General features: G+C 39.5%; 1 pseudogene; it reads left to right on the forward strand.

Annotated features, from left to right (window-relative positions):
* Positions 1 to 827: 827 nt before the first annotated feature.
* Positions 828 to 12,204, forward strand: part of LOC121863366 — a 34,602-nt pseudogene continuing 23,225 nt past the window's right edge.

The following is a 12,204-nucleotide window of genomic DNA, read 5'->3' on the forward strand; positions in this document are numbered from 1 at the left end:
GCATCATGATGCACTTAGTTCATAGTACTGTGCCATTGTACAAGGTTCATCTCTCACGCTGCTTGGTTTTATGTAAATTTTATGTTTCAGCAACCTTGTTATTCATGGGGTTATTCATGAATGGCACAAATAAGCAAAACTACCAATAGCAACTTACACTACCTTAGTGCACTACTGTATACCTATACCAAACAACCGACTCAGCCCCGCAGCACTCATCCTCTTACTTCAACTTTCATCAGGTCATCACTGACTTCTGCCTTTTACATTTCACTTCACTAGCATCACTAGCACTGACACTAGGCAGTCTTTAGCCATTTCACACGGAAACACTAAGTTTTGGGAGTACAACTACTGATGCATTGAATGTAATGATTGAGAACCAACAGAGGAGAATAGACGCTGTTGGCACGCGGGGTAATCGTTGACGCTGGCGCGAAAAAGGCTCACAGCTTTGCCACCATAGCCACCATTCGCTTAATAATCGTTGAAATCGCGAATGCATACCCACGAATGGCAAGAGTCTCAATATACTGTACATTCCTATACCAGGACACAAATCAGTCAAGAATACAGTGATAAAGCAGTGTTAAGATGTAAAGTGATTACAGTTATGTATAATGTACTGTACATTCAGTAAGTGTGAAAAGTACCAAATATACAGGAAAAGGGAAAACACTTGAACATCTTAACTTTCATCGTTATTCAAAACATCATTCTTCAGGTCATGAAACCGTAATCCCCCACCCCACAATGCATCAAGTCACACGAGACCCATTACCTGCACTACCTCCATCGCAAGTGTCAAGATGTAAAAGATTACAATTATGTACTACATTCAGCAGAGTGACAGTGTATGCTCCAGTCAACAGCGTCCTGGTGAGTACAGTACAGATGATGTATACAGTGAAACACACTGAGCTAGTAAAGAGATGCCGTTGGGTTGCTCAATGAGAGCGAGACCTAAGCCGTAAGGGCAGTTAAGGGTCAGACGTGATAAGCGGATCTATTGCTAGGATAGCATGATTTATTGTATTTTTTGTATATAATCTAAGCTTGTTTAGAATTATACTGTATATTAATACACCTGTTAAGACTTGGGGCTTAGAATCCAGAGGTTGTTGTCTCAAGGCAATGACAGATTACTGCAACATTTTTGCATTTAAAGTAATGTACTGTACATGATGTTACAGTTCCACCATATGACAACAATGAAACCAAATCACTTCTCCATCATGATAGCCAGCTAGTAGTGATTTGTATATTCAGTGATCAAATTCAACCATTGATGTAAATCATATTCAGTATGGTATAACTAAGAAAATTATTTATTGTTTTAACACCTGATTTACAGATAATGGCAAGGAATTGTCAATGAATGAAGTTTTAAGCTTCATGTTAAAGAACAGTGGCCCTCTAACACAGCCTGAAGATCTCAAAGCTCTAGTATGTCTCAGTACCAATGGCAGAACTATGCAGATCATCTTAAAGCAAGTCTCCTCACACCTTACTCAACTAAATACAGACACTATCATTTACTGAGAGATAATCATGAATGAATATGGTTTCATATGTATACAGTACAATTTTAATGTAGAAAAGTTTATTTATTATGTATACTGTATTGATTCATAGCTAATTTGACATCCAAGAATTTTTTTCGGGGATTAGCCCATCCGGCACAGGTCACTGACCCACATCAGGGCCTGGTGAAAATTTAATAATTATTCATAGTAAATAAAATTTATAATAAACAGTAAAATAAAATAATGATGATAACAATAATAATAATAACACCATAATAATAATAATGAAGAACTAAAAGAAATAACAAAAAATATGAGAAGCAATATATGTTTGTTAGTTGTGTTGTCAAGTAAGAGAAACAATTGAGACCCTGCAATTGTATGTAAATGAGGCAGAAGACAGAGATGAGCAACCTGGGATTTGGTACAATTATCGTGGATGCCATATGGCAGCAGGGTCTATCATTAGACAATACATTATGTTTCAATATCTTCCCAGGCAGTAATTCCTTGTTTGATAGCTGCCTACCTACTACCAATTAATAGCTCAACCCTTATATCGTGAGAATGGGTCCGAAAAATTAGTTAAATAATGAATCATAATATTTTGTTTAATGTACAGTACACTTATCCCTATATGTAAGAACTCCATACAGCACTGCAAAATGATCTATTCACGTAAAATTATTAGTAACCCTTTCAAGATCGCCATCGAAATTCAGCTATTCAAGAGGCTTTTGGCAATTTTAGGACCACTAATTGCAGATATGCATTCCTACACACACACTCCACGTTCATCAGTTCTCTGCAAAGTCGCATCGCCTTCCACTCTCTCTCTCTCCACCCAGTACAGGTATCCTACAGATGTAAGTCTCCAAAAGATAGATATAGTCATTGGTGAATTTACATATCACAAATAGATAAACATATATGAAAATTGGTTCGCTTTCCCAATGACAAAAATACCCATTATACTACCCCAAAACTTAATCAGTTCACAAACAAGAATGAAACTTATTAACTAATGATAAATTGTACACAACTACAGTACTATAATTTACTTCCTAAAACATGAAAAAAAACCACTGTTAACTTGGTACATTACCTTATGGGAGCTCAGTCTGCCTGCCACCACAAAGGTGAGCAGAGGTGGGCTGAGTAAGGGCCTTACTATACGATCTCTCCCTAAGGTGGCTATGTCAGCTGACTCCTGGTCTGTGATTTGAATTTTGTCTAGACCCAAATTGTGATAAGGAGGAAGCTTTTTATCTGGAAAGAGTGGTGTCAAATTTATGAAATTCAGATAAGTGAATTTTTATCTAGAACATTTGTATCACATGGACGAGGAAGGAGGGGTATTGCAGCTCCCAATATTTTAGGGTATAAGGTGCTAGATATTGCACCACAGAGTATCTGGGACACCAAAAATTAATATTCAGCACCCTGGTAAAATACAGCTACCTCGACTTTCGACATCTGACCTACCACCAGCCGACATACAACCGGCTCAGTCGCATCAAAATTTTGTCAAATTACGTATTGAGTCCCGACGTTAGTGATTGGGCTGTGTACTGACAAAAGTTTGTTTGTAATTCACTTTAAAATGGCTGGCAAGCTTAAAAGTGAGAGTTTTGTGGTGCTGAGAAGAAAAAGAGACAATCTATTTTAGATTTTCTATGTATTATTTAAGCATTTTCAACTTCATGCACTAATTCAACTTATGACCTGGATTTGGGTCCCAACCCCGTCAGAATGCATGGGGAGGAGCTGTATGGTTCTCAGGTATTGACCCAGTAACACCCAACAACCTTCCCCCACTGTATGTAGAATGTCTCCACTTTTACGGTAAATCAAATGTCGAGATTTTATTTATTTTGCAGTGCAATTCTTCATCTGAATTACAAACTATCTGAATCTTGCATATCTGAACTTTGTCCCTTTGGTCCCGCTTACATTAATTCTAATTTGGTCCAAGAATCCGAATACAGCTGAAGTCATTCATTCTCGTGGTGACATCAGTGGCACTATAATCGCTTTGTTCAAAAAAATTGCTTTGATAAACAATAAAATTGATACAGTACATAGCATATCATTAAATACAACAGCACATATTTTATAAAAAAAAAATAGCTTGTTGCACACTCAAACCATCCTTGAGTAATGCTACACAGTTCAGTCAACCAGCTGACTGAATGCGTGTGCACCTGTGCACGCAGGTGCATGCGGCGTATGTATGGCGACATCACATCAGGGAGGATGCGGTGGGTGGTGAGTCGGCAATGCAGTACAGCTCACTGTCTCCACATATACACCTTCCAACACATTCTCACCTATATGTACTTTCATTTTCTTTTTTATAGTTTTATATTTTTGTAATTATTTATGACTAACCCATGGCCGAAATTGATAGAAAACAATTTTAAAAACGCCAGCTTTTCACTGTTTTTTTATAGTGACACTGTTGTAGTTTGGCAATGTGTTAAAATGGTTACACTGTATTTCTAAAACAAACGAATTTAACCTTTTGGATATGAAAGAGAGACCTAACCAACCTAGCCAAACACACCTACCTAACCTTACCAGGTGGCTCAGCCTGCGGACCCCCAGTATATAAACCAGAAAGAACTTACCTTGATATGGTATAATTTGAGGCCTTTTTTCTAGAGATCATGCGACAGCATCGGCGCTTAGCAGCCCGGTGGTGGAGTGGTTTATTGTGATGGCGGAAACGTTGAGCCACGATGTTGAGGAAGTGATGAAAAATTTCTTTCCTGTCTGAAAGCACAGGGACTCCCGCAGTGTGTACAGTCTCTATTAAAAGGAGCAATGCCGTGGTCTTTGAACAATTGAAGAGTCTCGTTGTTTTATCCCTAACCGCAAATTACGTCCATGTAAGTCCCGACAACCTTCACACGCCATGCTGAAAATGGAACTGCCGCAAGCCCGGGAAAGACCTGCAACAGAGCGACCTCATGCTGGGAAGACAGATTAGCACGCCTAACAAAAAAATTTGCACAAGAAATGATAACCATATCAGAACCTCGTGATGAAAATAAAATAATAAAATAAACAGTAATACAAATAATCGTCCGCCGGTTAGTCCTATATATTAACCATATTTTTATTTACTTAATCAGACTTGAATAATACATAAAGAATTTGTTTTAATGTATTAATTTGTATTTTTATTACAAAAAACATCAACACCATCTCTGAAATATTTATAATTTCTAATCCAAAATACAGTGATGTCCCTGTTAGTCCGAACAATTGCTGCAGAGCACTTCCGGAGATGAGAGATTTCGCTAACCAGATGAATTTCTCAAACCCAGAAAAATTCCTTATCCCTGAATCTTTTAAAAAGCCTGATTGACTAAACAAGACATCTTGCACAGACGGAACTTAGCTCTCCCCAGAATGTATCTGTGGATGTTTTTGAGTCTGAATTACTGAGTCCATAAATGCAGTTCTATTTAAGTTAGAAACTCTATTTCTTTTGCTATAATAATCCAGAATAGTTTATCTAAAAGTTTGGTTGAATAAATATATTTGAAAATTAAAAATCTTTATGGTATGGGCATGAATGAAACCATGTGTTACAGCAAAGACTGGTGTTTGCTACTCCCATGGAGCAGTGTCAGGTAGAGGTAGGGTGGGGATTAGTGTCTCATATTATTGACCTGATGGAATGTCAGGTCACCCTTTCTTGGCTGGGGGATTAGTGGACCTGATGATGTCTTGAATAAACACGAAACCTAAAGTATTTTTAGAGAGATTATGATAAGTATAAGTAAAATGAACAAAGTTGTATCCCTTCTACATAACATTACATAACATTTTAAAATATGGAGTGAGAAAGCAGAAAGGTGGGTGATTAGAGAGATGGAATGGAAATGAGTGTTGTCAAGCACTTCAACAGCTGATGTTAACTAGCTACCAGCAGTCACACTCAGGCAAATTTGTCACACAATGAGACCCTCACCTCATGTTTGTTGTCTTAATTCCTTGCTAGGGTGTGTGTGTGTGGGGGGTTGTTGGAGGTGTGTGGGGGTGGTTGTTGGAGGTGTGTGTGTGTGTGTGGGGGGTTGTTGTTGAGTGTGTGTGAGGGGGTGTGGTTGTTGGAGTGTGTGTGTGTGTGTGTGGGTGGTTGTTGGGTGTGTGTGTGGGGGTGGTTGTTGGGTGTGTGTGTGTGTGGGGGTGGTTGTTGGGAGTGTGTGTGTGTTGGGGGTGGTTGTTGGAGTGTGTGTGTGGGGGGGTGGTTGTTGGGTGTGTGTGTGTGTGTGTGTGGGGGGGTGGTTGTTGGAGTGTGTGTGTGTGTGTGTGTGTGTGGGGGGGTGGTGGTTGGGGTGTGTGTGGGGGTGGTTGTTGGGTGTGTGTGTGGGGGTGGTGGTTGTTGGGTGTGTGTGTGTGTGGTGGGTGGTTGTTGGAGTGTGTGTGTGTGGGGGGTGGTTGTTGTTGGAGTGTGTGTGTGTGGGGGTGGTTGTTGGAGTGTGTGTGTGTGGGGGGTGGTTGTTGGAGTGTGTGTGTTGTGTGTGGTGGTTGTTGGAGTGTGTGTGGGGGGTGGGTTGTTGGGTGTGTGTGTGTGTGTGTGGGGGTGGTTGTTGGAGTGTGTGTGTGTGTGGGGGGGTGGTTGTTGGGGTGTGTGTGTGTGGGGGGGGTGGTTGTTGGAGTGTGTGTGTGTGGGGTGGTGGTTGTTGGGTTGTGTGTGGGGGGTGGTTGTTGGGTGTGTGTGTGTGGGGGGTGGTTGGGAGGTGTGTGTGTGTGTGGCAGGGGTGGTTGTTGGGTGTGTGTGTGTGTGGGGTGGTTGTTGAGTTTGTGTGTGGGGGGTGGTTGTTGGAGTGTGTGTGTGTGGGGTGGTTGTTGGAGTGTGTGTGTGTGGGGGGTGGTTGTTGGGTGTGTGTGTGTGGGGGTGGTTGTTGGGGTGTGTGGGGTGGTTGTTGGAGTGTGTGTGTGTGGGTGGTGGTTGTTGGGTGTGTGTGTGGGGAGGGTGGTTGTTGGTGTGTGTGTGTGGGGTGGTTGTTGAGTGTGTGTGTTGTGTGTGTGGGGGGGTGTTAGAGTGTGTGTGTGTGTGTGTGGGTGGTTGTTGAGGGTGTGTTTGTGTGTGTGGGTGATGTAGGGGTGTAATGTTGGGCTGAGCGTATGGGAGTCGAACTTTTTTGGGGTGAGGGGTCGTTTGGTAACCTCCTCACTCAAACATGACTAATTGTGTTGGGAGATGAATTTGATATCATATGGGTCCTTAATAAATTCTCTCGAGACATTCAATACAACAAATTTTAAAACAATATTTTGATATGGTATAATGATGGGAATTCTATTTTTACATAAAAAATCAGTTTTAATTTCATTAAACACCATTTTTCTCAAATAATCCTGAATACTTTATCTAAGAGTTAGGTTAAATTGGCATATTTTAAAACAAAAACTATACGATATGGGTGTGAATACAGCTGTCACTTTTACCCTCTTCGCCACTGATCAGCTCGTTAGCCTCTTGAGCGATTGGTCAAGTCTGTGTTACACACTGTTGGCAAATTCTCTTGTTACTGTATATATTGTACTCGCCAGAGATCCTGTCATCTTTAGCCTAGAAATGAGCAGACCTTCACTCAATTGACTGTAATACATAACTATTCATGTCTTTGATGAAGGTTGGGTGGGAGATTATTGGGTCACGTTACTAACCTGATGCAATGTCAGGTCACCCATTGTTGGGTGGGGGTTAGTAGGTCTTATGACCTGAAGATGTCTTGAATGACATTTTTTACCTATAAGGTTATATACATAGTACTATACTGTATTGTATATGAAGGGTACAGGTATTAATAAGCACAGATTATTACAGTAACGTATCTTTACTAATTAATGAAAAACAAATAAACAATATTGTACCATGAATGAGTTTACTACAGTAAGCAAGCAGTGAGGCGACCCTTTGGGGAGTGTCACAGTCACTTCGGACCCTTCTCCTAGCTCATAAGAAAGTTATAATTTTTACTGTACAGGGTATTTGTGTTAGAGATGAATTTGTTACCATAATGATCCTCTATGACACTTGTGTTCTTATGTTCTTATTAGTCATTATCACGTCATCTGCTGGCTGGGAGGAGGGTGGTGGGATGTCGACAGTCAGGAGGAGATTAATGCTTACTCAAGTATTATGAAAGGCATGGGTTTAGTTTTTCACTTATAAAATGCCACTGACTTGACTTATGAAAAAATAACTTGCATTGCTGGATTCTTATAAGATAGTGTTTAATTTGAGTATGAACATCCTAATTTTGCCAGACATAATAATTTTAGTAATTAACTTAGTACATTTGAGTATAGGTTGTGATAATTTGTGGTTGCTCCAGAAGTTGTCAGTTTGCAGTTTCGAAGCTTTGTGACATCACTAGTGTATAATGAGTCTCCATATGCCCTGGTTTATTCATTGATCAGCTGTTTAAGTGCAAATGTAGCCGGTGAGCCATCATGTATCAATTAATTTTAAAATAGAAATTATAATGTAAAATGTTTTAAGACAATGGTTTAGTAGTGCTGTTAATGTTTGTGCTTGTGTGTAGGGTATGTGGCATAATCCTCACCACCTGACTCCTGAACAAACTTGGTCATCAACTTCTTCAAATCCTACAATGTGTTAGGAGCTCAAAACACACAAACACACACACACACACACACACACACATAACACACACATAAACACACACACACACACACACACACACACACACACACACACACACACACACACCTACACACACACATAACACACACATAAACACACACACACACACACACACACACACAGGATTAAGACAACAAGCATCCAGTGAGGGTCTTGTTGTGTGACTGCATGGAGGCAAATTAAAGATCAGCTGTTGAAGTGCTTATCCCTTGGCAACACTGATGCATGTTCCCACTCTCACACTCCATCTCTCTGATCACCCACACCTTTCTGCTTTCTCCTCCCATATTTTATAATGTTATGTAATGTTGAAGGATACAACTTTGCTCACTTATACTTATCACAGTCTCCTAAAAATACTTTAGCTTTGCTTTTATTCAAGACATCTTCAGGTCATGAGACCCACTAATCCCCCACCCAAGAAAGGGTGACCTGACATTCCATCAGAAGGTCAGTAATATGGAACCACTAATCCCCAACCCTACCTCCACCTGACATTGCATCAGGTCAGGTCAGAGTCCCCCTCCCCCAAAAAAAAAATTACTTTCATCTTTATTCAAGACATTTTCAGAATATTCTCTCAATTTTCAGTCTCGGAAAATTTGTTCATGAAACCGGAAATTTGGGGGAATGTTTTCCAAGCAAATTTAAATTCTGGCTATCTGACATTTCTGGGTTTGAGTGATTCCTGCTAACAGAGATATTACTGTATTATGACAAAAATTATAATTTCGGTAGCCATGGTATCATACCCCATTTTTTCCCTGAGGAATTAAATTCATTATTTGTGAATTCATGGTTCATGATGATTTCCAGTTCACCCATATTATAATTCACACTTTGCCTTGCAGAATTTGTATATTTACTAAGCTGTTGGTCCTAAAGATGTGTGGACTATAGAGTTTCTACTCGGTGTGTGTGTGTGTTTATTTTGTTTATTCTATATGTATTACCAGGTATGGTGGTACATTGGGTATGAAGCCATGCAGCATCCGAGTGGATCAATTGGATCGTGACCAAGTCAGTGAAGAAACTATCAATTATCCTGTCATTGTCCATTTTGGTATCCGCCCTCCTCAACTGTCATATGCCGGCAACCCTGAGTGAGTTTAAAATTGATTATGTAAGGCTAGGTTTGGTTAGGTTGGGTAGGTTAAGTCTGGTTAGGTTGGGTAGGTTATGTCAGGTCAGGTTAAGTGGAACTTGGAAAGATTACTGAACATTTGGATTGAGCACCAAAATCAACAGAATGTGAACCCTAAGTTACAAATCATTTGGAAAAAGCCAGAAGCCCACAGAAGCATCTAAAGAACAGTGAACCAAGTACTTTACATCATCATCATCTTATGTAGCCATTTCCATGCTTGTGTGGGTTAGCAGAGATTACCTGATGGCAGCTTTCCATGCTATACAGTATGTAATCTCTTGAAGCCATTTTTATCAGGTTCTTAACTCTGATGTCATTTCTAACAGTCTCTCCTTACATCATTCTTGGCCTGTCCTAGCTTCTCCCCCTTCACATTTAGATTCATGCATCTATTGTCAGCCTATCTCTATGCTAAACTTTTACAACACTTCTTCCACTCCAGATTTATGTACTGTTCAGCCCTTTAAATGTATTCAACGCATATCATTATGTCTAAATCAAATGTAAGTTTGTATATTTTCAATCACCGGCTGCAACTCTATTAATAAACCGTTTATTATTATTATTATTATTATTATTATTATTATTATTATTATTATTATTATTATTATTATTATTAGATGCTCAGCTAACCATAGATTTTTCCTCTTTTTTTTATGACAAAGATATATCACATAAAAAGTGACATTGATGGTGTTTCTTTAAATGAGGAATTCTCTGGAATTTCAACCTAGTTATACTGTAGACCTCAATCTTTCATCGTTTTGTCCTGTAGGGGTGAACAACATTCTGCACTATATGAAAGATTCCAAGAAGATGTTTTGTCATCTTGATCCTATAAATATATCCAAGGTATCACTTGCTTATGAACATACTGCAAACTTTATTTGTGACCACTTTTTAAGTAACCTGGTCTTGATACAGAAAATATGTAAAATTCTTATAGCAGTAGTCTTCAATTCTCATTCTTATCAAAGATTATAGAGTATGCTATGCTGGATCAGTTACTAACTCTGTTAGAGAGAAACGGAGTGATCCCTCTAGTTCAGTCAGCCTAAGGAAGCATCATTCAACTGAAAATGCCTTACCGGGTATGTAAAATTCATAATGTTTTAGTAATAAACACTTGCACAGGAAAGTCTTCCCTCCTGGTCTTGTTGGATTTCTCTGAGCCTTTGATACAGTGGATCATCTGTTGCGTCAGGATCCTTTGGTCGTTCGGTGTCCGTAATGATGCATTCACTGCTTGAGTCTTATTTGTAAGAGCCATCTTTGTGTGTGATGGTTGGTGGAGCCATTTCAGACCCGGTCCCTTTGCCATTTGGAGTCCCATTGGGTTCAGTTTTGGGACCATTTCTGTTTACAGTCCATATCAGTAGTGTTGCATCTCTGCTGGATGCTCATTGTGTTGCCTTCCATTTCTATGCTGATGATACACAGTTTTATGTGCAAATGATAAGTGTTGTGGCAAAACCAAGATTATCGTCATCTGAGGAAATAGGAGGGGAAACAGTAAAGATGATTTTGGCTCTTTTAAACTTTGGGGAAGGACAACTCAGTCCTGTTGATTGTTTGTAGTCGTGGAGTGCACTTTGACTCAAAACTGAATTTTAAAGAGCATATAGATTCAGTGGTTAAGGTAACTTTCATATTTGAAATCTAAATGCTGTGAACAGCTATTAGATAGACAGTGTCTTATGACACTTACATTCACTTATTTGGTGTCAGGTTGACTATTATAATTTTATGGGTCTGCCACCCTAATTATCTACTGAAGAAAGTTCAGACAGTGTTGAACAGAGTTGTCATGCTTATTTTTGCTCTCCTGCTGAGGACTCCCACTAACCCATTCTTGATTGAATTGCATTGACTTCCAATTAAAGATAGGATAGAAATCAAACTTTGCCAAATGACTTTTAAGGCACTTATGTTTGGTGATTCTAAGTATTTGGCCAATCTACTAAATCCTCTAACAGGCATGAACCCTCATGCCTGGAGGAACATAGAGCAGTATGGGAAGGTTCTTTTGCTGCCTAATCCTTTTCCTATACAGCACCCAGATTGTACAATTGGTTGCCTTCATCCATGAAGCAATTGACTTCTGTGGAGACCTAGAAACAGCAAAAGACACTTCTTTTATTGAAAGTTTATGATCCTGATGAGGGCATGGTGATGGACAGTTACAGGGTTTAGGAAGTATTAATTGTAATAATGGATGACCAGCCCAAGGGCCACCTAGGCGTGAATTTGTTTAAGGTGTAGAAGCTGTTGCCAACACAACAACCACACCCTAAGTTAACGAATTGCATGACCCACTGTCAAGGAATAGTCCGAGAAGGCAACTCGCCAACAGCACTGGCTAACCATTACCCCGGAATATTTATTCGCAAATCGATTAACATCCAGGTCCCCAATTGCTGCTGGGTAGACAGAGGCAAATTGCATAAAGAAACTTGCCCATAGTTTCACCTTGCCCGGGGATCGAGCCTGGATCCACTCGCTTGCGAGGCAAGCATGCTAACCACTACAACTGAAGGATGTACACACTGTCACCTTTTGTGATTTTTTATAGTATATTTTTTTTCTTTTTAATTCTCAGGTCCTTGACTTTGTAGTATTTCAAGCGCTAGTGAATTCTTTAGAACTGGCGCTTTTGAGAAACAAAAGACCAGCTATTATTATTATTATTATCATTACAATGCAGTATTATTAAAGCACTCAACACCCATTTGTCTTCTTAGCTCTGAACAGGGGTTCCTATCTTTCATCATCACATTACACATTCACTTCACCATTCTCATTTCAGCTTTTTCACTGCCAATATTATTGAAGAAGGAAGACAC

The sequence above is a fragment of the Homarus americanus genome, unplaced genomic scaffold (genome assembly GCF_018991925.1).
Source record: "Homarus americanus isolate GMGI-L3 unplaced genomic scaffold, GMGI_Hamer_2.0 scaffold48096, whole genome shotgun sequence".
Lineage (NCBI taxonomy): Eukaryota > Metazoa > Arthropoda > Malacostraca > Decapoda > Nephropidae > Homarus > Homarus americanus.